The sequence below is a fragment of the Bidens hawaiensis genome, unplaced genomic scaffold (genome assembly GCF_021521415.1).
Source record: "Bidens hawaiensis isolate Kalapana, Puna unplaced genomic scaffold, B.hawaiensis_p1.1 tig00052460_1, whole genome shotgun sequence".
NCBI lineage: Eukaryota > Viridiplantae > Streptophyta > Magnoliopsida > Asterales > Asteraceae > Bidens > Bidens hawaiensis.
This window is the reverse complement of record NW_027499436.1, coordinates 1-25,523: the sequence shown is the minus strand read 5'-3', so window position 1 is coordinate 25,523 and position 25,523 is coordinate 1. Positions and strand designations below refer to the sequence as shown.

The 25,523-nt window shown below is 34.9% G+C and overlaps 1 pseudogene across 1 annotated transcript; it reads left to right on the top strand.

The window, feature by feature from the left end:
* Window positions 1-4,529: 4,529 nt before the first annotated feature.
* Window positions 4,530-9,127, top strand: LOC143599644 (poly(A)-specific ribonuclease PARN-like; annotated as a pseudogene). Its single transcript, XR_013147327.1, has 7 exons — window positions 4,530-4,567; window positions 5,426-5,826; window positions 5,909-6,374; window positions 6,486-6,596; window positions 6,984-7,110; window positions 7,190-7,460; window positions 8,310-9,127. The product of XR_013147327.1 is annotated as a poly(A)-specific ribonuclease PARN-like (transcript).
* Window positions 9,128-25,523: the final 16,396 nt, after the last annotated feature.

Here is a 25,523-nt window from a genome sequence, read left to right as displayed (position 1 = left end):
TGAGACATGGGGCGTGTTTCTTTGTTTTCTTCTGTTTTTCTTCGTCTTTTTGCTTGTTTCTTCGTTTGGGGCTTGGTTTCACCTGAAATCATGTGTTATTATGATAAGTAGCCTTTTATGCTATGTTATTAGATAGAAATTGCAGTTTTTAGAGATTATTTGATGCTGAAAAGATGTATATTTCTATGTACATCACTTCGCCTAAAGCAATCCAATACCAAATATTAGTTATTGCCAATATTTAAATATTATATATAAATAAGATATTAAACCCGGAGTACCATTAGTCAAAATATTAAGCCAAACCAGGTCCAGCGTAGTCTACGCCGGCTACCGTTATGCAACTCCAAAGATTCAATTTATTATGTATCTTAACTCGCTCAATTGATCATAAGCTTCGCGTACCTGTTTCTAATCAGCATGATTATAACCCATCAACATAATTACAACCCATTTAAATTAATCTTAATGCTATTTCATATCTCAACTAAAATTCAACTTTAGAAACGGTTACAATTTTTCAACATATTATTTACAACCCGTCTAAACAACTTAACGAATCATCTCTCTAATTAAATCATGCTACTGATTTAATATTCACCAACGAGTCAAATCTTCATCTAGTTACTATATTATTATTATAATAGACAAGCTGGTCCGAAACCCAAATCAAACCGTACTACACAATGCTAGTACTATTTATATTCTAGACACGAGTAATTCCCACTTAGACATTTGGTAGGGTAAACTTCAAATTGTAACGAGTTAAAACAACCAGTACGCACTAAGTATAGTCAAAAGAATCAACTTTCAATTAATGGGTCAAGGCGGCCCGTATCCATTTGATATTCATAATAAATCAAAACATACTAATAAGACTTGTAACTTCTTAAAAATGGATGTAAGATAAACTTACCTTTGTTCGTAGGAGCTTGATTACACTTCGTCCATTTGACTCGTTGGCTTCCAAGCTTCAACATACCTAGCTTGTTAAAGTCAACTTTCAACAAGTTAGAATACATAATGTGGACACTCGGCATTAGTATTATTTATATTTCCATACCACTCTCATTCATACCGAATAATTAACAAGTCAAGAATCATCAATGTGTTCATTAAGTTATCAGTTAAACATTTTCAAGTCATTTATCCACTTCCCCCGTTTTAACGGTTAACTCTGTACATATACGATTAGGCTCTACTTAGAAACTTCATACATTATGACATTAATTTACATTAAAGCAGTTATGTCATAATCTCTTCTAAACAAGTGCGCACACCATTTATTATTATGAAAAAAACTATTTTCAGTACTGCACCTTTTGTGCAACACCTATTCACCTCAACTTTTAACTAGTTAAAAGTCAGAACTAACTTAATATGCTCAAAAGTAAAATGTAGTAAACTCACAGAGGTTTCCAAGCATATAAAGTTCACCTTTATCGGAGCTACGGTTTATTATCTGTGATTATTAGCAAAACATGTCAGCAACCTATTTTCTGTCAAAACAGTATGCTGAATCTGCTGTATTGCTCTAGAAACTAACTGTTTTGAACAATATTTCATCCGAAACAGATTTTCATGTTCACATATAAAACGTAGTAGACTCAAGGAGCTTTTCATGAATATAAAATACATCTTTCTCGGATTTTTATACTATTTTATATGATTATTCAAAGAACAAGACAACAACATAATTTAACTTCAAATAGCATGCTGTCATCATTTTAATCTACTGTTTTGATCCGTTTTAAGTCTGAATTAGCTTATCGTGTTCAAATATAAAACCTAGTACATCAAAAGAGGTTTTCAAGCATGTATAATACACATTCACCCGATTTTTCTATGATTTTATACGAACTTTATTGACAGCAGTAATATGAATTTCACATCTTAACAACTCTTTTAATTCCTTTTTAGTTGAGACATTTTCACAAACACCTTGTGTGCATTCATTTGAAATCATTACTTTAAATCTCTACGCACGATCTGAAATGCCTATTTGCTCACACATTTTAACAATGACCTCTTATGTTTGATGCATTACAACAATCAACTTATGTGTACAGATTAGAATCATATAGCCACATCCATAAAAGATCTCTAATTTATCAACTGTGTTCATCAAATATGGTATACTCTTGAACACAGTTTGACACTACTATGATAGAATCAACAATTATAACTAGTAATAGATCACATAATCAATGTTATCACTATCAGTTCGTCAATAATCACATAAAACACGTACTAGATCATCATGCATGAAGTGTAGATAACAAAGCCCCAACTTTAGGGTTAGAAAAACTTACCCAATGATAGATCTACTAGACGATGATAATGTGTTTTCTGATGCTCGATTTGATAATCGATTTGAGAAGTGAAATCATCTGTTCTCTTTCTTGCTCGTTCTCTTCTTCTTGCTCGTTTTCTTCTTCTGTCCACACACACACATCCAGAACATCCAAAAATATACATCACCCACCCTTTTGTTTTATTTCCTCTTTGACCCCTATTTGGTTTAAAATCCATATTTATAAAAATCTTGAAATTTGGGATGTTACATAATCGTTGTTTAACATCGAGTTACAGACCAATCAATAAATGAGAACGAATCTATCAACTAACTGATCTCAACAAAACTCAAACCCTAACATTTTTTGACATCTCTAGGGTTCTAATTAATCATGTTGAAAACCCCTGTTAGATTTGATCGCAAGATGTTTGATGAAGTTTGGAGCAAGAATCAAAGTGATGAAGAAGAGTAATGAGCTTCAATCGATGTTTATGGATTAGTTTTGTAATTGGGAGGAGTTGAAGGTGATAGTACTTAGGAAAAATAAAGCGTTTTAGCCACATAAAACTAAACTACTATTTGGTCACACAAACCTCGTATAAGTGGCCATATATTTTAAGCGTTTTAGCCACATTACTAATAAATACAATGGTTGTTCGTCATATTTCGCCACATTATTAAAAATGTGGCTAACAAATGTGACATTAGGCCACACAACGTAATATAAGTGGCTATATCTTTTACCTTTTAGACACATCTCTTATCAATACAGTAGCCGTTCGTCACATTTGGCCACACTATTAAAACATGTGGCTAGTTAAATGCCACAGTTTGTGGCTAATGCATGTGTTTTTGGTCACATGTATCAAAGATCAAACAAACTATGACTGTAGGTCACATTTCGTCACACGTTTTTATAATGTGGCTAGCTTTTGTCACAGTTTTTTTCAAAGTGTGGCGAAAGTACCTGAGTAAGTATAGAATGGTCACATGAAGAATAAAATGTGTGGCCAAAACATTCTGGAAGGTTTTCAAACATGGTCAAAGACCTTTTAACCACACATTTAAGCCGAAGTGTGGCAAATCGCCCAGACCACATGTGTGGCTAAAAGTCGATATTCACGTAGTGACGAGTTGTAAAATCTTATTTATCTGTGAAACCCTTTCATTATCAAATTCTAATTACATTATTAACACCTTACAATAAATAAAATTAAAAAATCCAAACAAATATATAAATATCTGAAACGAATAATGTAAAACAACTCTGTAATACGGGGGATAAAAGTTAGTTAGCTAATATAATTATATTAAAAAGTATAAAATAAACTAGTGAAGTTAAATGACAAATGCTATAGACGATGCTATAGACGTTTTTAAACGTAACCCAAAATTAAGAAGTTTATAACCTAAGAATATACTTTAAGAAAGAGAAATATCAAAATAAATTTATAAAAGGTTTCAATTCTAAAAGTTCACATACACTGGAGATGTATAGAGGGTATAAGTTCTCACATGAGTCGAACAAATAGGACGTGTTTAGTTTAAGCAGCTTCAAGTTAGTTTTATGTCAAACTACGAACAAATATAGCTAAATGGTGGTGTTTGTGTCACGGTTTTTGGGTTGACTTTTTTACCTACTCTCTGTAACTTAGACGTCATTGCAAGTAGCTCTCGTTCTATAATAATCTTTTTCATAAACAAATATGGGGTAGACGTATAATTTTCCCCTCCCGAGGCTTTTTGCCGGAGATCGTCACCAGAATCAAGGGTTTTTCCAAGTGGTGGGTTCAAATTATGATAATCCTTATGTTAAAAGAACATTTTATGTTTCAACTAGACAGGACACGTTCTTGATCTTTTATGTTACACCCATGGTCTTGGTTAAGCATGTTTTAAAACATTGGTAACGTACATTCCGGTCTGGTTATGTGTGCTTAATCTTTTATTACACGCAACTGTCTTTGCACGAGTTACGCCTCCAATTTCATGTGATGTATGTACCGACACAGATTATGCGTTTAATGTCGAGTTAGATACACACCCGTTGTATCGCGTTGGCACCAACCAGCAAAACATACAAGTAACAAAGTTCAATTAGGAAGTCATAATATTAAAAAATAAAAAAAAGAAAAAAAAAAACAGTTTCGGCGTAAGCTAACACTGTCAACAACACATAACGTATAAACCCTAATCTCATCATCATCATCATCATCATCATCATCATCATCATATCATCATCGTCTCCTCTGTACGGCCGTGGGCGATAAGGTAATTAGCCGATTCTCAAATATTATTATTCATTCAATTTCAATGAACATTCACACTCCGTTCTTCATATATAACTTTTAACTTTTAATTTAATTTATTTATATGGAAATTGATGATCGATGATTCACCACATTGAATAAAGTGTTCTGTAGTAACATTTTTCCCTTCAATTTTTTTAGGTTCGTTTGAAATTGTGTTTGCAATATCTATTAGTTTCTGTGGTATGCGTTGATGCTGTTGAGAAAATTATTTGTTGCACTTCGTCATTTAGGGGTGTGCACTGTTCGGTTCGGTTATTAATCTAAGCAAAAACCGAAGTTGTCGGTTAATCTATTTTATTAACCAATCCGTTTTCGGTTAACTGGTTCAGATTATTCGGTTAGTTTGTCGGTTTTCGTTTTCGGTTAATAACCAAAACCAAACTTGTGCTAAAGTACGTGAAATGGAGGTATAAAAGCAATAAATAAATGAAAATATGAATCTTTCAGTTTGGTTAGGTATAATTTTGGTTAACCAAGGGTACGAAAACACAGATAACTGATTTTTGGTCAATTCAGTTTTTGGTTGATTTCGGTTTGGTTGTTGCTCATCCGTTTGGACTTATGTTGACTTGAGTTTGTTATATTAGTTAGTCAGTTAGACTTTGTTATTCTAACTAACACACTAGCGTTACTTCATTGTTCTATATATGTAAGTATGTAACTAGCCTCATGCCTTATAACACACCAGTGTTGACTTTCTTTCTCTACTTTCACTACAATTGACCTTTATTCACTTTATTTGTCATGATCTTCAGTTCATCCGTGTTGCATGATTTTTTGAATTTGATCACAAACGCTAATTTTGTGAGCTTCTCAGAGTCGAGGCCATGGCAAAGTGTGAGAGACAGTGAAAGATGATACCGTTATGAAGCAACGATTAATGGTTAGGGTGTTTTCCAAAACCCTAACCCTGATTTGGTTCCACCGCTCTTCTCGGGCCACATTCTCCACGGCTTCCTCAAGTTTTGCTATCAAGAATGTCACCAAATCCAACTTTGATTCGTCTTTGGCTGACCTTCACCAACATGTCAGAGACTCTGATTTCGTGTCAGTTGACCTGGAAATGACAGGTGTCACAAGCTCCCCATGGAGGGAGTTTGACAGATTTGATGTTCGGTACCTCAAAATGAAGGACTCTGCTGACAAGTTTGCTGTTGTTCAGTTTGGTGTTTGCCCCTTTAGGTGGGACCCTACCAAACAGTCCTTCATCGCTCACCCGTTAAGTTCTTTGATCCATCTTTACATTAAATACATTCCCACTTTTGTAAGTATTTAGTCTGATTCTATGTTGTTGTGACAGGCACAACTTTTATATATTTCCTAGACAAGAAATGGGAACTTACGACTCATCATCGTACGAGTTCTTGTGCCAAACTTCTTCAATTGATTTCTTGGCAAAGTACCAGTTTGATTTCAACGCGTGTGTAAAAGAAGGAATATCTTATTTATCAAGAGCACAAGAAGACGATGTTAGGTTACAGTTACATTCATTAAATGAACCCGAGCCATTCGAGTCATTATCCACAGATAAAGAAGTTAAAGACGTTCCACTGGTCAGAATGGCAGATATTCTTTTCGTTGAGAGAATGAGCAACAAGATCAGTGAATGGCATGATGACTTGTTACAGATTAGAAATGGAGGGTCCCACAGGACCACGGAAGATTCTAGCGAGTCAACTGATCAGTTTCAGACTATTTTCTTTAGGATGCGTCCAGCCATCAAATTGAATGGATTCACTTCTCGCCAACTAAGGTTAATTAAGTCGGTAATGATTTTTATACATTATTAAGCGTATTTTCTATGTATTGTTATTTAGAAAATTGAAGTGTTGTGGTTTTTACTTGCAGAGAGAATAATTAATATTGGTACTATGCAGGTTGTAGAAAAGAGCTTCAAAGATTTAGTGTACGTCCGTGTTAATGATGGTTCATGTTTTCAACAAATTATTGTCTACGCAGACTCCAAACGGGACCTAGAATTGCTTATGGTATGAAACATGTTTTAATTTTAAAACTTATTATCTTGTTTCTTTATTTCTATTGTAGAACTTTAAAGGATAAATTGTATAGTTATCTCTAAAAACATGCATAATATCATATTTATCCAACAAAAAAGTAATGATATCAAATATACACGTATAATATTTAACCATTTTACTAATACAGTTTTGTAATATACCTAATATGCCTGTTTCTTTATCATTACACTTAAAACCCTCATAATCTAAATGCTTATATATAAGGAGGGTATAAATGTCAAAAATATAAAAATGGGTATATTTAGTATTATGATTTTTTGTTCTGTAAATCTGATATAATTCAAGTTGAAGGGCATTTCCGTCTCAATGTTTATAAAATGCATACTGTTTATTCAGAAAGAGGTTAAAGAAAGCCATTTGAAGGAAGCAGAAGAGAAGATTGAAGCGGCCATAGGCTTCCGCCATGTCATTGACCTTCTTTCATCTGAACAAAAGTTGATTGTTGGACATAACTGTTTTCTTGGTAGGAATCTTTTAGAGTCTTCTTATTTCATAAGGTGATATGATCTCCAGACCACTGATTTTTTGTCTCTGTGAAACAGATATTGCACATATATGTAGGAAATTTGTGGGTCCTCTTCCTTCAAGTCTTGAAGAATATGTACCATTAGTTCAAAAAACCTTCCCGTTCATAATTGACACGAAAATCCTCCTCAATGCAAACAATATATTGCAATTGAAAATGAAGAAAAGTAGCACGTCACTCGCTAAAGCTTTTGCAATTATGTGTCCACATATTGCTTCTGGTGTTGGTAGTTTTGGTTCTGCTAATAATAGTTCTGTTGCAGTTGAGGTTCAAGTTGATGATATGAGGTAAGCATGTCTAGGCTGTAAAAAAGCCGAGCAGATGTCGAGCTTGGCTCTTTTAACTTAGCAGAGCAGCCAGAGCTCGGGCTCGGTTCGTTTAATTTAACAGAGCTCGGCTCGGTTCGTTTAACTTAGCAGAGCTCGGGCTCGGCTCGTTTGACTTAGCAGAGCTCGAGCTTGGCTTTTTTAACTTAACAGACCTCGACCTCGACTTGTTTAACTTAAAAAAGCTATATATCCAAAGGTTGAGCTTGGCTGACAAGAAAATTTTCAAGTGAGCTCGGCTTGGGCTTGGTTTGTTTAGCGTAACAGACCTTGAGCTCGACTTATTTAACGTGACAGAGTTTGGGCTCAACCCGTTTAACTTAACAGAGCCCAGGCTCTACTCATTTCGAGCTTTATATTCAAAGCTTGAGCTTGGCTTGCAAGAAAGTTCAAGTGAGTTCGGAGCAGGCTTGGCTCATTTATTATATATTAATTGATTAATTATTTAATTTATACACATGTATAGTTATTTTGTATGTATCTGTTATTGTAATTATTAATATATAATATTTAATACTATCCAACATATATTTGCTATGTTGTATATAAGTTATTATATTTATATTAATAATAGGCTCGTTTAAGCCTAGTCAAGCTCAGCATATTAACCTCTGGATTGGACTCTTTTATTAAACAAGCTCCAGTGCAGATTCGGACTGGTTCAAAGTCGGCTTAATTCGAGCTTGTAGTGAGCCCACTTTGAGTAGCTCACGAGCGGCTCGGCTCGTTTACGTTCTTATGTGTGTGTAATATTGCTCTTAGTACTGCATTGTTTATGTTTTGTAATAATAATAATATTTCAATTTCCAGGTCATCAAACTGGAACTCAGGAGCTAAGCACGAAGCCGGTTATGATGCTTTCATGACAGGCTGTATTTTTGCCCAATCATGCAACTATCTCGGTATTGATTTCACCTCTCACTCAATGTTAATAAAACAAGATAAGCTTCAAAGCTACATCAACCTTCTGTACCTCAGCTGGTCTAGTGGCGACATAGTTGACTTAAAACCCGGTCAAACCCGAACAGAATCTTCAGCATTCAACACTTTCAAAATCCAACAACCAAAGATTCTGTTTCCAAACGTTGTACTAATTTGGGGTTTTTCATCCAATCTCAAAGCGAGGGATATAAAAGAATCTTTGACCAAAGTCTTTGGGTTGACTTCCGTCACGTCCATTTTCCATTTGGATAAAACGGCAGTGTTTGTTCAGTTTAGCAAACCCGAATTAGTTTTTGATTTTTTGAAACTGAAAACCGAGAGAGAATAAGAAGAACGAGGCGATTTATGTTTTGCATCCATTTTCAGACCTTCTAGAAGGTGGTCGAACAGGTGCCGGTTGTTATGAGGTTTATAAAGAGATTTGTAGGTCACCTGTTTCAAAAGTTTTGTTTGCTGATCAAGCTGAAGCTGTCTGTAAATTGGACTCCAAAGTGTTGGGAAGTAGGGCCCACAAAACAGATTCTCTTGCTGATTCAGAATCTGCAACTGATACTAAGATGGCAGAAACCAATGGAGAAGTACTAGGTTTGGTATCTTGCTGAAACTTGTCAGTTTTAATTATAAAAAAAAAAAATCAGCTGTTGCCATCTGTTAATGATAGAAGTTTACTATTAGAAAAACAATTCATATTGTAGGATTATTATTTGTTAATGACAAAATTAATGGTAATTTTTGTTTTTATGGTTATGTTTTTAAAAAGAAGAGATAGTTTTAACATCCATGTTTCTTGGCTACTTTTACAGCCAAGGGTAAACAAACTCACTTTTTAGTGATAGTTTGTTAAAAGCTGAACATTATAATAAACAAGAACTAATTTGATTTTTATACACTTGATTGGCTTTGCAAATGTAAATCTTAGCAAAACTCTTATTTATATACTATAATGTTTATTTATACAAATTTGTTTAAAAAGAAACAATATATATAGCAATACATATCAAATTATATATATATATATATATATATATATATCACTGTTATTTTTAGATTCATATTACAAATATTAAAAGAAGTTTAATAAAGAGGACAACTGCATTTATGTACAAAACTCCTTGTGTAAAAAGTTCAATTGCATGCATCCACAAAAAGTGATAAATTTATTTATTTTGATTTATTTACTAAATTTTTAAAAAGTTCAATTGCATTTCTGTACAAAATTCCTTGTGTAAAAAGCTCAATACTTCAGTTGCATGCATCCTCAAAAAATTTTAAATTTATTCATTTTGATTTATTTACAAAAATTTTACCTTACTTTTACTAACTTTAAAAGTTGCTTATTACCCATACTAAATAGTGTTTTTTTTTTGTCTGTTTCATGCGTTTTTACTAAGATACTTTTTTTTTTTGCATTTCACCAATTAGATTTTTTTTTCTTTGTTTTTCTATTTGCGTTTTTACTAATATACTTGTCGTTTCCCCGTTTGTTGATTATTTATTCGTCTCTAACGAGTTTTTAAAATGTCAACAATCATAAAAGATACGAGTGACAATCATTCAAATGAAACACACAAATGCCAAGTTTTAATCCATTATGATTACCAAAAATAATTCCAAAAATCGACCAAACAATATCAAAAAAGCAAATACCAATGCCAAAGTTTTGATTCATTACTTTTAAGGGGCTTTTGTACTCTTACCCATCCGTAGTTACTTCTTGATGGTTGATCTTGAGATGTCAGATTTTTGCATATTTCTTCATGGCGTCCATACTCACCAAAGCTCACAATGTTTTTTGCTCATCATTTGGTTTAAGTCGATTTATTCTTAGTCTTTCATGAGGTCGTTTTGTATTAGTTGCGCCTCTTCTAGGTATCTATGTGCGCACCCATTGATCTTTTGTAAGTATGGGAGACAACTTCTAGAGCATAAGCTAATTTAAATTTCTCAATAGTGATGTAAGAATCATCAAATCTTTTAAGTTTACATCTCTTTTAAGCAATAATAGTGGTTGCATACACACAATGAAATACCTTTAACTTACCAAACCCAACAAGTGCGTTATTGCTCGTCAAGTCGACCTCCCAATGCTTTTCTGCACATATCACTTCGTACTCACCCAAATTCTACATACAACAGAGAAAAAAATTAACAAAATTCACACAAATTTTAATCTAACATATATTACAAATAATAGAAAAATGACACTAAATTTAGAGATTTGATTGAGATAACTCTATTTGTTTAGAATCCTTTTTTTCTTCAATGGCACCATGATCTTCTCCATAATGGAATCAAGGAGTTTAAGAACTGGCATATAACAAAATTAACCAATCCAAGAATTAAATGCCTCTAATATGTTGTAAGGTAATCACACTTGCATGTTGTCCCAAACTTGCATCGATTTCATATTTCTTATGATTGTCATTAAGATATGCCTGTGATTTTTTACGCATTCCACCTATTTCTGTTAATAATCTATTACGCTAGGTAACACTAAGTTCTTGTATTCGCCACAAATTTCTATAGAAAAGGCCCCGCGAAAATGTCTCTTGAATTTGATATACAAGTGTCTAATGCATTCTCTATGCTCAACAATAGGATAAACTTGTGTAATGAAGAACCTACATAAAATACGGGCTCACAAAACGGCCCAGGTAAGAAGTATATATATTATCCAAGGAGAACAGCCCACAAAAGCCCAACAAAGGAAGGAAGAAAGAAAAAATAAAGTCAAGGTCAAGTCACATCACAACTAGAGAAGATACTGTTGTCTGGCTTGGGTGAAAGGCTCAAGGAGCCTGTCTCCTGAACCCAGTTAAAGATATAATGGATACATGAGGGAAAAGGAAGACTCAACAAGGAAACAAAGGGACCGGAGGGGAATAGCCCTTCACCTAAGATTTCAATATTATACACCATGTAATTAAACTCCCATTCTCTCCTATAAGAGAGAAGGGATGAGAAACTTGTAGGGAGGCAAAAATACATTAATAAAAACTATGCACTTGAATCACACACTAGATCAACCATTCTACAAGTACTCTCTAACTCGTGAATTCATCATGGGTTTCAACATTGGCGTCATCCGTGGGACTTCCTTGATTAAAAGTCTCACCAAAACCTTGAAAGAATGGATGATCATAACCTGAAGGGAATGCCACTACCGTTTCTTTCCGTCTCAGGAAACAACCACCATCAAATACATTGTCGCCGGCGTTGTCTCGCTGACAAAATGTTGGTGATGTCCGTCCACTGTTTCGATAAACAAACACCAACCCACTTCAGATTCTCTGGCGTTTTTCCGTTGCTGGAATCTTATTTCGACTCCTCGGAATATTCGGTGAAGTCAAGAATCTTGAAATATTCTCCGGCAAGTCTTGAAAATTCAAGAATCTTGAAATAATTTCCGGAGAGCATGCATCAAATAGCAAAAGCGAGAAGAAAATGGCAAATGCCTACACGATATCTAGATCTACACACGTCCGATCATCAAAATCGGGGAGCGAAGTAGCTTAGCTTTCAGCCCCTTCTACTCAGGTTTGAGTCATTTCAGCTCAATTTGGAGCCCCCATCCACTCACGTTCAAGCCTATTTAGTTTCCCCAAGCAAGTCTTCTCGTGGGACTCCATCCAAAGGGACAACAAAACCTTGCCGGTATCTTTGAAAGTTTATTTTATGGTGACGCCGGAAACGCCCCGCCGATATCTCCAGACCTCAAGAAGAATAATCAGTTTGTTCTCTCTCTCTCTCTCTCTCTCTCTTGTTACGTTACTTTAGCACATCATATAGGTTATAAGAATTGTTTTACACCGTCACTAAAGCTTGAAGTTCCACCAAATCACCAAAGCATGAATTTCTATATGGAAATAAAGTAAATCTAAAAATAAAAAGTAAATGAATAAAGAAGAAAAGAAACGTAAGGTCAAATCCTACATTTACCTACTTTAGGCTTTAAGGTGTGGACACCATTTTACTTCCCATTTTACAATGCCACGTCATCGACAATTCATACCATATTTCACTCCCCTCTCTTTCACAATATTAAAGAAATGGTTACCATTTTACCAACTCATCACTTTCCTCATTTACAAGTAAAATAATAATATTATATAACTCAAATTAATTTTATTTTATTTTATTTTTTTAGCGTTATTAACGTAAGTAAAAACTAAAAACAAAATATTTGTAATAATAAACATTACATTATATAACATCTAATAAACTAAATAAACAGATTACATTTAAAATATTAAATAAAAACATAATATTATTACTATATTAAAATCAAAGTAATAAATCAATTAAACGTAATATTAAAATATATATAAATAATATCTCCATTCCCCATCCCATCTTCTCAACCCTATTTCTTTCTCCGCAGCTCTTCCCCTCCGCTTCCCCTGCCCCTTTCTTCTTCAATTTACCTCTTTCTCTTTAGCTTTGCAACTCAAGAAAACCCACAATTTTGTACTTTGAAACATATTAAAAAAAGGTTAAATGGTTTCCCCGACGGTGTTTTAATCGTGGAAAATCCACCAATTTCTTTACCGTTGGCGGCACCGAGAAGGGAGGGGCGGTGTTCACCGCCGGCACCGCCTGCCACCTGTACTCCTCCAGCAGCAAATCGTGTTCCATACCGTTTAGTCTTATAAAGTCTTTGTTATTATAAAAGGTTGAAAAGTCACTTTTTAAAGTATTAATATAATATTAATGTGTTGTAAAAGAAGAGACATGGTCACATGGGGAAGCATGTGTGTTGGACTCTTCAAACACAAACTTCACGATTAACAAGATAAGAGGATGGGAAGTCTGTCTTTTTCAAAGTTGCTGTGACTTAACCCAGAAACATACATCTTTTTGGACAACCCTTATTTGCCCATGCATTATTAAACTTTATTTATATTCTAAACATTGTAAAAGTTGAAGGCGAGCCCCTTTCCAGGGGGCGTCCTGCGCCTTTACTTTAATATGAAGGTCCTTCAGAATAAAGCCCCTTGCAAAATGATTCCTCTAAAAGCGAGGTCCCTTGCGGGACCATCTCCTCAAAATGAAGCCCCCCTACTGAACAATTGCTCTAGAATCAACCCCCTTGCAAAATAATTCCTCTAGAATGAGGTCCCTTACGGGACCATCTCCTCATAATGAAGACCCCCTACTGAATAATTGCTCCAAACCAACCCCCTTACAAATTAATTCCCGCAGAATGAGGTCTCTTACGAGACCATCTCCTCATAATGAAGTCCCTTACTAAAAAAATCTCTCCAAAACAAAACCCCTTACAAAATAATTCCCCCAGACTAAGGTCCCTTACGGGACCATCTCCTCATAATGATGTTCCTTCCAAAACAATCCCCTCATCACAAACATTCCTCCCGGACAATCCATACTGGAAGCCCCATACCATATTATGAAAATCTGTTTCAAAGAAAAAGTTTCCTTTCCAAGGGATTAGGTGCTTAAAAATTCCCTCTAGGAAGAAAAATATCATTCGGGCAAAAGTTCTATGTAAAGGAAAACAACATCTTCTAGATTTTCTTTCTCAAGAAGAATAATCCCTTTCCAATGAAAAATAATCCCATTCCATTGGACGATGTGTTTAAGAAGCACCTTCCGTGAGGAAGGAGAGCCTCATACAACAACATTTTATGTTACAAGAATTTTATCTGAAGAGGAAGAATTCCCCTCCAAAGGATGGAATGTGTGAAGGTACTTCTATCCTCACTACATCAACAACATCCATTACTACAAGAGTTTTCTATTAAAAAGGAGAAACCCCGTCCAGGGGATGACATATGTAAAAGGTCTCTTCCATTCATATGGAACCCCCTCCCTACACCAACATGGAGCCGGGGGACTAATTGACATGGCACCGTTGTGTCGTGGGTTTTCGTCGTTGAAGGCTCTTTAATAAAGCAAGAGAGGCCCCATTCATCTGCTTCTATGCATGAAGACGTTTCTCATAAAGAAATCAGCATTTTAGAGAGATTATTAAGGAGAATAGTTCCCTTCCAATGGATGAGGTAGTGGTAAAGTCCCTTCCAATAGGAAGGACAAATTTCTACAACAACCACTCATGTTTCATAATGAATTGATCTGGAAGGCTCTCAAGATTTATTAGGGGTAACCCCGTTCATCATTCAAGGATCGATTATACAAAGTAGCTGAGATAAAAGACATCAACGGGGTCGTGGGACAAGCGAGGGCATTCTCATACAGCTAGATTAAAGACTTCTAACATATATCAAAACCAATTATGCTTTTATATTTATGATTAACAAATATAATTGGTCGACCATACTTATAATTCCTCCAGATTGGATAAAGCCCTCTAAAAGAGGCATCATAGTTATAATTCCCCCAGATGGGATAAAGCCCTCTAAAGGAGGTACAATTCTTATAATTCCCCCAGATGGGATAAATCCCTCTTAAAGAGGCACCGTTCTGATAATTCCCCCAGATGGGATAAAGCCCTCTTTAAGAGGCACATTACTTATAATTCCCCACTAATGGGAAAATGACATCAATTCTCCTTCACAAGTGTGAAAGGAAGGCCCGGCCGTGGGGCATGGATTCATATAAAAACATAGACTCATCCATGAGACTCAATATTTATAATTACCCCCATGGAAAATAGCCTCATCAATGAGGCTCAATACTTATAATTACCCCCGTGGAAAGTAACACCATTAATGAGGCTCAATACTTATAACTACCCCCATGGAAAATAGCCCCATCAATGAGGCTAAATACTTATAATTTCCCTAGAGGAAAATAGCCCATTCTGAAAGGTTCAGAACTTACATCCCCTCTATGGGATAGCCCCTTATAGGAGGCTCACGACTTATATATGCCCCACTAAATGTGACACCATACATATACACGCCCTCCCCCAATGGGGAAAAGAAATCGAACCTCCTTCACAATGAGTGAAAGGAAAGCCCGACTACAAATTGAGAGCTATCCAACTACATCCATTTCACAGGTTGGAAACCTTATAATACATCTGCACACAAATGGAAAACATCATGATACACCCGCGAGCATGAGGTGAATCTTATAGCCCAAAATGTGCTTAAATACACCCTTGAGTCAAAACTCAATATCCACTAATGTTGTTAACTTGATTTTTTCATACTAACCGATAAGACCATGCAAAAGAAACATACAAAAATAATTCAAATCATCATTAATGTCGGTGGGATGATACATTTTCGTTGTATATTATCACATTGGAGATTGTTTATGTCTCCATCTTCATGTCCTACACCAATAAAACAAGGATATCATGATCATTATTAGAGCCTTTTAATTGGCTACTAACAACTCCCAAGAAAGAAAACTTAACTTTGTCTTGGTTATGTTAAAGAAACTTGGGCTTGAAGTCTCTTATCCCAATAATAAATAATTAGCATAAGGGAATGTGAGACTTGAAGAGATAGTTACAGGACTAGGCCCATTGTATGGGGATGAGTTTATAATGCTTGGTCCTTATTTCATCCCATGACTTTGCCATCTCAACTTTACCGTGTTCAAATTTGATAAGTCAAAATGAAATCAACCCATTGTGTTTATGGCTTACTCATCCTTTATTATATAGAAAAGGAACCATGTATTTATATCATGATCGATTTAAATTATCAAGAGAACTGGGTCAGGGTCATGGGAACTAAATATCATCTACCTCAGCCAGGTATCGAAAGAGGATTTCATCCGAAACTAGCCCAATGAATGGGTATAAAAGGGATGACCTATCCCATATGTGATGAGAAAGATGGCCTAGGACTACATTAGTCTCTTGTCCTTATCATAAAGAATAAAGACTAGGGGGCTTGTAAAGCCTTCTATGAAAATGGGTCTCCGTCCCATGATGGGATCCAATTCAAGAAAGCCCAGGAGAAACCAATATACTTTGGGGAGTATAGTTACTCTAACCAAACATCCTACTAACCATATAAGAAGGATATAGGAAATGCAATTTTGAAAGTGATAAAAGAGATCAAGTAGTCTAGAGAAAGGCAAACGATTCGAAAGGTATCATGACATCTTGAGGAAATCTTGAGAAACATGTTCACAGCTATTCCGGTTTAGGTGTACGCCCAATGATGGGTTGAAAAGATAAAAAGGGGATTGGATAATTTAAGTCAAAGAAAGAAAGGTATGAGTTTGGTCCATTCCCCTTGTCATAGACGAGGGAGACTTGAAGAAGTTACCCTAGAAAGGAGCCCAACAATAGCATTCTCACTTTAGCAACCGTTAAGGTGAGGGTGAGATCGATAAAGGATATCAACGCTAACATTATAAAGAAAGTGCGACAGATAGGCAAATGTCTTCAAAAGATATACGACGAAGGGTTTAGACGCTTAAAATGTAACAACTCGGGTTTTCCCAACTTGTAATTTATGTTCGTTACCAGACCTGTTTAAGTTTTTGGGAAATCTTTATCAATAAAATATCACGGCTATCGAATTTTTATTGTATTATTAATTGTTTATTATATTTAGTTAATATATGTATATATATATATATATATAACTTTCCGTTATATACATAATTTACCCTAAAGTTTAGTTCTAACTTGTTAGCATCCACCTTGAAACAATAGGGACCTTTTAGCAAAATCTATAAATTAAAATCAATTAACCCATTTATCCATTATCAAACCCAAACCCGGATACCCGTTTAGCATGCTTGAGCCACAATTCTCGTCACCAACTTGGAAATTGAATCAAGATATTTGTTAACCTCGCCATAATAATCTCACCGACTTAACCAATTAAGTAACAACCATCATTATTATTCGTATTGCCTTTATATTCAAGCCGTCCATAATCGATTTTGGGATTTCAACTTTTACGATCACTATATTCCAATTAATCTATCTTGCACAACCCTCTCACCCTCGCAAACAAAACCCATATACTTAATTATGTCACGGAGATCGTTTGATGCCTATACTGGATCCTTTTTGGGCCGCCGGCTGTTTATACGAATTAACAAGCTTCTAAGCAATGTTTAAGGTAATCAATCATATCAACATGTTCGTTTTGAATCCAATTTCAATACCCCTACACTTAATTCAACAAGCTTAAAACGGATTTAACAAATCAGATAATTAGGGTTTATGGATTTGGGGATATCAACAGTTCTCGTATTTAAATTGTTGTTTGGGCTTTACAATCACCTGAACACACCAGCCCAGTAGCTGGTGTGTGTGTGTGTGAATCCTTTGAGCCACTGGTCCTCCCAGGGTTCGAGTCCCAGCAGCACCCTTTAGGGATGGCAATGAAACCCGAACTCGATGGGAAAACCTGAAACCCGACATAAATGGGACGGGTAATACCCGAACCATTAAGGTTTGGGACGGTTTTGGGATTAATCTGAAATTTTTCGCGGGTTTGGGACGGGTTTGGGATTTCTAATATACCCGATTACCCGATAACATAAACCCATTTACCCGATTATATACCTGATGTACCCGATATAGCTTATTATATTATATATATACTATATTCCAAATATATTATTTGTCGAAACTTGTTTATGTCAACTATTTGTGACATTTTATCTTTATGGTAACCATCTTTGTAATCGATTAGTCATATTTTGTCAAAATTCGATAGAAACCTAGCGGGTTTTGAGCCGGGTATACCCGACAAGTATTTTATTAAAACCCGATAAGAAACCCGAAACCCGATAAGAAACCCGAAACCCGATGGGTAATTACCCGATTAAAACCCGACGGGTTTGGGACGGGTTTGGGATGGACTTTCATAACCGGGTATGGGTTTGGGAATACCTAAACCCGACCCAAACCCGACCCATTGCCATCCCTAGCACCCTTTTTAATCCTTTATGTTTTTTTTCTGGTTTGTTATTTGATTTAAATGATTTTATGGATTAATTTATATAATATTTAATATAAATAAACTTGATTTTATTAAACCGACATCTTTAAGTTGTCGTTTCTCGTCAATCAATTTCGTTCAAGTTTTCATGTATACATATATATATATATTAATAAACCATAATTATTTTTTTTATCTAAAACCCGACACCATCATTGAGGATGCTTGTCGTTGAATGTCTTTATAAATTTATATATATATATAGGGTTGGTATCATTAAGAACTCTAAAAAGATTAAGAACTTTTAGGAACCCTTAACAACCAAACAATTTTTTATTTTTTTATATATTAATATTATTTAAGAGTAGTTTTATCATATTTTATATAAAAAATTTTGATTACATATATTAATCACAAATTTACATATATGTAAAATTTATGTTCTAACAAATTTACATAGGTGTAAAACAAAACATAGATATGTATAAAAACTAATTTCAAAACTGTAATCGTAGATATATAAAACTACTCTCAAAGAACATTAACATAAAAAAAATTTATAAAAAGCATTAGTTTTCAATGGTTCATTCAAGTTCTTAAATAATTTAGCAGTTCTGTAATGATACTCATCCTATATATATATATATATATATATATATATATATATATATATATATATATACTAAACTTATTAAATAGATTTTTCTTAAAAGATTTAAACAAAATATTTATTTATATATTACTACCTATTATAACTAAATAATTTCGCATTATTATTATGATTATCAACGTATTCATACATTAGCCCTGCTTGCGGTGCGCACATATGATGTATATATGTGTGAACCCTCGGGTGGGCAAAAGTGAAATTGCACTAATTTTGACGTTATTTTACTAATCTCGTGAAAATAACGTTAAAAGTGACGGACGGTTAATCAGGCATCATGTAGTGGCGTTGATAGCCGAAAGACAAGGGTACATGCACCGATCAGCCGGTGTCCCGATGATTAAGTGCTATGTGCCTTATGTCCAAGGCTTGATGCAAAACTACTATCGAGCCGGGGGTCTCACCGGAAGCAGCCTCTCTATCCCTATGGGGTAGAGGTAAGGCTGCCTACATCTTACCCTCCTCAGACCCTACCATAGCTTTGCTATTGGTGGGATATACTGAGTACGATGATGATGATGATGATGAACGTATTCATACATTAGTATTTTTATTTATTCGGATAACTATAACTAGATTTTACATCAAGTATAGTTATCTAAACTATTAGTTTATAAATTGATTATATATTTTTCATATAAAGTAAAAAAGGGTAATTTTACAAATATTAAAATGATGACTTTAACAAATAAATGTGAAACAATAATATTAATCTTTGCAATAATAATTATTATTGAAATCTATCGAACAACATTCTAATCTCGAACCTAACTTAATCACATCAAAAATCTTAATTTATTAAATCTTGTTATATCTTTATAATAAATCTTATTACCATTATTTAACTAGGAATCCTTGACGGTATAACCCGAAGGGTTTATCTTTCTCATCATCATCCTCATTTGTATTTTGTTCATCCAATCATGTGCGTATCTCACTCCCTATTTTAACTCATTTTTAACCGTTTTGGGGACATATGCGTTCTATTTATTTTATTACTATATATTACTCAATTTGCAACTGTTGTCACTTGTGTTTAACAATTTATACCTTACTTGCTTATGTGCTTACTTGCTTTATATGCTTCCGCATTCGGAGAGGTCCAACATAATCTCATTATAGTATGATCATACGACCGTCGTAGTGGCCGGCGTCCGACGCATTGACAATGGTTTCACCGACACCTCATTTTTGGTAACCAATGCCCATTCGCATGGCAGCAGTTTAGCCATTTCTTTATGGCTTGATTGATTTGTTTATATGCTTGGTTAAATTGCTTATCACTTGGCACAGACTGCTCTTGTATTTATTATTATTATATAATCATGAAAATCTGGTGTTTTACTCACTCAACCTCGTGTTGACAAAACTATTTTATTTTCAACGCATATGCAGGTCATCGTATGATGTAGTTGAAGTTAGAAGATCGTTTAAGGACTTATGCTAGAAGAAATTTAGTGAGACAATTAATTTTATGATTTTGATTTGTGTTTGTTTTTGAGATATTGTAATGAATAATTGTTTATTTGATAGTAACCTTGTGAGCTGTTACAATCATATCACGCCCAGACATTTCCGCCTTAGGTTGGCGTGTGACATAAAATGACATGGAAATTGGGCCAATAGAGAAAAACAACATAAGAGGACACTTTAGGAGGATAAATAAAGTGTCAGGTTAAAAGTATAATGAATAACTGATATAAGTCCATTATACTTGTCATAAATAACGAGCACAATGGACTGGGGGACCTGAAGAGATAACCGTTGAAATAGGCTCTTTGGGTGATAAGAGAAATATGCCTGATAGCAAAAACGGGCTAAAAGTAAAGGTGGCTAAAGAAAGGAAGCCCAAAGGTGAGTAACCAAAACACCTCCCTAAGTAACTAAACAAAATCAAAGGTTCTAGAAGGATTAAGGAATGGTCCAATCGATCTAAACAAGTGGTAGCACCAACCCAAAACAAAGGGTGTATACAACACATGTGTCAAGCCATGTTATTAGAATGGATGGGCCTAAGTTAAATAGAACCATGGTTCCAAAAGAAAACTCCTGGTTCGAGAACCAACATCCAATTGAAGTTTAAGGTGGATCACGCAAGAGGTCACGACAGAGGTAGAATAGAGACTTATTGTGAATCCATTATACTCGTCATAAATAACAAGCACAATGGATTGGGGAATTGAAGAGCCTACACTAAATACGGGCTTATAAAACGACCTAGGTAAGAAGAATATATATGACCCAAGGAGAACAGCCCACAAAAGCCCAACAAAGGAAGGCAGAAAATAAGAATAAAGTCAAGGTCAAGTCACATCACAGCTGGAGGAGTACTGTTTTCTGGTGATGCGTGCGTGCGTGCGCTTTAAATATAAGATGGATTGAGATTTAGCTTTTGCACAAGATCGTGTTTTAAATTTATAAAAGTGATTTATACTAAGACTAAACACACACAAAATAGACAAGTGTACATATCGTATATGTAGAATAGTATTGGTAAAAACCAAGTATCGATCCGTGGACACAAATGTTTCCAATAATGAATCTTTGTTTTAGTTTAATCTGAGAGTTTTAATCATTTTGGGGTCGATTTTTAAAACTTTTATAAAATAATATATATATATATATATATATATATATATATATATATATATGTAGGTGACCAAGACGAGAAATTCTAAATGAGTAATTCAATTATATGAAGGTTACCATCTAAGATCAAGAATCCACTCCATTTATCCTTGATGATTATAAAGTAAACATGTGATAAACTTGCCGTAATAATATATGGTAGAATAGCCCCTCATTTCTAAGTGAGCATATCCTATGACATAAAAGAAAGTAGCATGCGCATTTTAAAGTCAACGTTTTCCTAATGTCATGCTACCACGAGAATGTTAATTCACTACGTGAATATTGGCTTTTGGCCACACACATGCTCTGGGCGGTTTGCCACACTCGGTCTAAATGTGTGGCTAAAGTTCGCTTTCGCCACACATTTGTTATTCGTGTGACTAAAAAAGCACCTGTTAGAACTAAAAACACACCTGTTAGAACTAAAAACATACCTGTTAGAACCTTTAGCCACATATATTAGATTTTTGTGGCAAAAAAATCACACCTGCCGGAACATTTAGCCACACTTTTTCAATTCGTGTGACAAAAAAACACAGTTGTTCAAAACCGTTAGCCACTTTCATAAAAAAATGTGACTATTACTAGCCACACTTAGTAAATTATGACCAAATATGATCTACGCTCACAGTAGTTTGATAACGATGTGGTTAAAAACTAATACATATGGCCACACTTACGAGTATATGTGACCATAGAGTATTGTTTGTTAGCCACTTATAAGTTTTATGTGTGGCTAAAAGATAATGGTGACAACAAACAAAACGTGTGACCGTTAGTAGTTAATGGCCACACTTTAATTGTTTCATATGTGGCTAAAAGCTTATACATATGGTCACACTTAAGGGGTTTATGTGACCATAAAGCATTATTTTATAGCCACTTATAAATTTTTATGTATGACTAAAAGCTAACAGTTACATTAAAACAAAAGCTTGACTATTGATAATTAATAACCACATTCTAATTCTTTTGTGTGACCAACCAGACATCCACCCTTCAGTAACCAATCTGAACCCTAATCCATCACCTGCTGCTAATACTTTCATCACTCATTAACATCTATTGAAGCTCATCTTGGTTAGGTAGGTGATTTATACTTTAATTGTGAGAAATTTGGGTGTTCGAGGGTTTAAATGTAAGCAATTAGGTCTTGGATTCAATCGATTAGTATTCGTTCTAATTTAAACAATCTTGATACAAGTTGCAAGTGACGTTTTTGAGTCTTTACTTTTTATCATTGTTGAACCCTAGTGATGTCATAAACATGTTAGGGTTTGAGTTTTGTTGAGAACAGTTGGCTGGCAGATTCGTTCTCATTTATTGATTGGTATGTAACTCTCTGTTAAACGATGATTATTGATCGATTGTTGATTTTAGGATATAGTATTTTGAGTCTAGTTTCAAGAAAGGTAAATTTTGTAATTTTTAGATGAGTGTTGAATACCTTTTATGATTTTACAAAAACATATGTCAAAGCTGATTCGAGGAGTTATATTCTGGTCCATTTTTCAGACACCATAACTCCCTAATGACAAACCCAAACGAGTTGGTTCCACTTCTGGAACTTAGTATTATGAGTTTAAAAGATAACCCAATTGGTCTTACACAATTTGGTTTAACGAGTTGATAGAACCATTAAACTAGTTTTTGTTGCGCAATCTGCTGAACTGTTAGTACCTATCTGTAATGGTTGAATTATTTTGAGTTTTCTATGATTGAGAAAAATAAAATAAAAATTGTTTGAGAAATCTGATTCATATATCATACTGCGGTAAATGTTGTAGAATTTATCCTTAATCTTTTCTTTGTGAATAAAATCAGTTTGTACATGCCAGAATCTGTCTCGTGAACTGAATGATCATAAGTTAAGTTGTATGATGAATATTTGGTTGCTTTGCCATGATATGATGTGTGGATACATGTTAGGACTTTCGGTACTGTTGACATTACTTATTATCACCAACGATTCGTCGGGTCAATTTTGTATTTGTGTGTGAGTTCATACATGGGTCTTAGAGTCATGTGTTGTTGAACATACTCTCATAACTTAAAACACTTGTACTAGGTAACAGTTAGCGAGTCAAAAGCATTCATTTGGTTTTGAGAAAACTTTGTTACACGTGACACCATGTTTTTGATTGAAAACACGGACATACTTGCATACTGGTTTTGAAAACACTAAACGTTTGCCTATACTTGTTTTCTGGATAGAAAACACAAAACGTTTTGAAGTATTGGTTATGTAACCTGCTGAAAAGGGCAAGAACGAGCTGAACTGTTGATTTTTTATTGCTGAATTGTTGCAAAACTGGTTAAAACGTGCTGAAAAGAGCTGTCATGTGCTGAAACGGACTGAAAAATCGATGAAACGAGCTGTTTAACATGATGTTTGCTGTAAAAACGAGCTGTTGCGTGCTGAAACGAACTGAAAACTTGCTAAAATGAGCTGTTGTACATGTTGTTTGCTGTTAAAACGAGCTGTCAAGTGTTGAAACGGGTTAAAAAAATCGCTGAAACGAGCTGTTTAGCATGTTGTTTGCTGTAAAAACGAGCTGTTAAGTGCTGAAACGGACTGAAAAATCGCTGAAACGAGCTATTTAGAATGATGTTTGCTGTAAAAACGAGCTGTGACGTGCTGAAACGAACTGAAAACTTGCTAAAACGAGCTGTTTAACATGATGTTTGCTGTTAAAAACGAGTTGTTAAGTGCTGAAACGGAATGAAAAGTCGCTGAAACGAGCTGTTTAGCATGTTGTTTGCTGTAAAAACGAGCTGTTAAGTGATGAAACGAGCAATTAAGTGCTGAAACGGACTGAAAAATCGCTGAAACGAGCTGTTTAACATGATATTTGCTGTAAAAACGAGTTGCTACGTGATGAAACGAACTGGAAACTTGCTGAAACGAGCTGTTTAGCATGTTGTTTTGATGTAAAAATGAGTTATTAAGTGCTGAAATGAACAGGACTGGAACATGAACATTAATGATAAAACTAAAACATTTCCTCTGTTGTCCTTGTTCAAAAAAAAATACCCGAAACCCGTTTTGACCCGTTCCGACCTTGAACCATTTTGACCCGGACCCGTTATGACCCGAACCTTTTGACCCTGACCCGTTCCGACCCGAACCATAACAAACTTTTTTTTAGTTGACCCGTTCCAACCATGACACGTTTCGACCCTAACCCGTTCCGACCCATAACCCGTTTCGACCCAACCCAACCCATTTGCCACCCCTATGTTTAATGTATATCGACGGGTTAGGCGAGTTGTACCTCTTAAGACACAATTTAAAATTATATGCATAATGGACCATTAGAGATTTCGAGGCCCAATATGGCCCATTAGGACATGTATGACTTGTTTTTGTCTATTATGGTCTAATATGACTCCCTATAACACGATATAACCCTTAAATATCTAATGTTACATATCACATGCCATAATAGGCCACTAAGAGATTACAAGCCCTAATATGGCCCATTAGAGAGACTATGATATGAAAAAGGCTATAATGGGCCACTAACACCAACAAGGCCCAATAAGACCTATTGATGAAAGTATCACATGTTATCGGCCATTAACATCTAACTATGACTAATGACATTCCTATACAACCTTCTTAGAGCAACTATGATGTGATAAAGGCTATAATGGGCCACAAACACCAGTTAAGGTCCAATAAGGCCCATTGATGAAAGTATGACATATTATTGGGCTTTAACCAAACAATAACTCACTAAACTCATATTCAACCCTTTTCGAGAAACTATGATATGATAGAGACTACAATGGGTCACTAACAACAATCAAGGCCCAAGACGGCCCATTAATGCAAAGTATGACATGCTACTGGGCGTTAACACCAACTATGAGTCACTACACTCCTATACAATCTGTTAAATTAACTATGACATGATATAGATATATTGGGCCATT